This window comes from Lissotriton vulgaris, chromosome 6 (assembly GCF_964263255.1).
Source record: "Lissotriton vulgaris chromosome 6, aLisVul1.2, whole genome shotgun sequence".
Taxonomy (NCBI): Eukaryota; Metazoa; Chordata; class Amphibia; order Caudata; family Salamandridae; genus Lissotriton; species Lissotriton vulgaris.
The window spans coordinates 1,922,855,068-1,922,857,648 of NC_141694.1; positions in this window are offsets into that span (position 1 = coordinate 1,922,855,068).

Consider the following 2,581-nt stretch of genomic DNA (forward strand, 5'->3'; position numbering starts at 1 on the left):
AGATCAGACGCTGCGCCCGGTCTTCAACGAAATGCAAATGAAAGAGGGATCGAAATAGTGGGGAGGACTGAGGAGAACTGGAGGGAAGGGATGGAAATAGTCGAGAGCGCAGGGCGACGAGAAAAAATGGCGCCCGCCAGCTTCTGAATTTTTGGGATTTGGGGGTGTGGTTTTGCTGTCCTGAGTGACGGACGACGTCACTGTCTAAAGAACAGCAAAACTTACGTCCCCCAAATCCGAAAAAGACAGAGCCTATTCGGATGGACAGCTCTCTCCTCCAATGGCTGGCCTCTGTTTAGGAAGCCAGCTAATGGGAGAGAGGCAAAAACAGAGGCGGGACAAATAGTCCACACTAAGAAGCATTAAATCTCGGACTTCCGGTCTGCCTTTGGCAGACGGATATTACCTTGACCTAAAAAGCTCAGTGGGTTAATGTCTTCCCCTGCAGAAACTTTTGGATAGCATGCCAGCCACAGGTTCACTTTTCAGGTAGGCCACTTTGCCTCCAATCCTTTTGAGGTTGGCAAACCAAGCCCCGAGCCATGAGGTGATAATAACCCACGCTATTTACAGTGCGCACCATACATTATTGGCCAAACAGTCAGCCCACTTCAGCCACTGGTGCTGTTCACTGTAGTTGATGGCATTTTGCTTTTCCATATGGGCACATCCACTTAAAATGTGGTGCACTTTACTGTTGGAATCTGTACACTTATCTCTGCCTTGGTTTCGTCTCATTTCATAATTGTTACATTTATTTTTGTAAAAGGTAATTTTTACATATTGTTTTATTTCAAACATGGCAAAAAAAGAAAAATTACATGGCAAAATTTGGACTTTCATTACATTTAACGTTGTAATGCCTAATGCATATATTTGCCCAAAAAACTCACAAACCTATTGCCCATGCTAAAACTTGTTTTTAATTAAGGTGACCTGTACTCGTCAAAAGAAGCATGTGTACTGTGATACCCTCAAGTTGTTCTGGGGTAAGCTACAGTCATTGAACTTGTCACAAATATATTACAAAACAAGCATTGGCATAGCCAATAGGTCTCGCTTTTTAGTTATGCAGCACAAAATCCTTGTTGCAATAACATCAACTGTTGCATGGCTAAAAACTTATAAGGTCCAAAAGGCGAGACCTGTTGGCTATGCCAATGCTTGTTTGATTTTCTTGTTAAAAAAACACCCAAAAAATGAATAAGAGTTAAAAAAACACAAACAAATTCAAAAGAAGATAAAAATGGTTCTTTTTTAGAAACGACTATCTGGTTGAAAATAGACAAAATTGTATGTCTTGTACGAATTGCTGCAAGTGTAATATGTGAATCATTGTATGAGTTCATGAATACTACCTGAGTGAATGAAGGAGTACAGCAGTAATGTGTGGGTCATTGTATGAGTGCATGGATAGCGCCTGAGTGAATGGACAAATGCATGGGTTGTGCCTGGCAGATTGCATGAGTGCAGAAGTAATGTCTGAGTGATTAAATGAGTGCCTGGGTAGAGTCTGAGTGCATAGAAGAGTGCTTGGGTAGAGTCTGAGTGCATAGAAGAGTGCTTGGGTAGAGTCTGAGTGCATAGAAGAGTGCATGGGTAGAGTCTGAGTGCATAGAAGAGTGCATGGGTTTTGCTTGAGGGAATGGATAAATGCAAAAAGACTGCCTGAGTGATTAGATGATTGCAGGCGTAGTGCCTGGGTAATTGAAGGAGTGCATTGGTTGTAAGTGGCTGGTTGCATGACTGCAGGGGTAGTGTCTGGGTGTTTGGAGGAGTGCATGGGTGGTGCCTGAGTGATTGGATGAGTGCATGGGTAGTGTTTGAGAGAATGGATACGTGCATGGCTACTGTCTGAGGGAATTAGAGGATTGGAGAAGTGTATAGGTACTACCGGGTTGATTGCAAAAGTGTACAGGTAATGTCTAGCTAATTGCATGAGTGTGCAGATAGTGCCTGGGTGACTGGAGAAGTACATAGGTAGTGTCTGGGTGATATTATAACTGTATGCTAGGTGAAAATCAAGAAAATTGTCAACATGCAATTGGCCCGCCACCTCGAAGACAACAACATCTTGGACCCGTCCCAGTCCAGATTCAGACGAAACCACAGCACCGAGACAGCCCTCTTCGCCACCACAGACGACATCAGGCGCCAACTAGACAACGTCGAAACATCAGCCCTCATCCTCCTGGACCTGTCAGCCGCCTTCGACACGGTCTGCCATCTCACTCTAAAGACTCCCCTCCAAGAAGCCGGTATCCAAGAGAAGGCCCTTGACTGGACCACGTCCTTCCTCACCGGCAAAACCCAGAGCGTCTGCCTCCCCCCATTTGAACCAAAGCTACTGACAACATCTGCGACGTCCCCCAGGGCTCATTCCTCAACCCGACGCTGTTCAACGTCTACATGGCCCCTCTCTCACAAGTGGCCCGCCATCACGACCTCAACATCATCTCCTATGCCGACGACACCCAGCTCATCCTCTTCCTCACCAAGGGCCCACAGACCGCCAAAACCAACCTCCACGAGGGAATGAAGGCCGTCGCCGACTGGATGAGGAGCAGCCGTCTGAAACTGA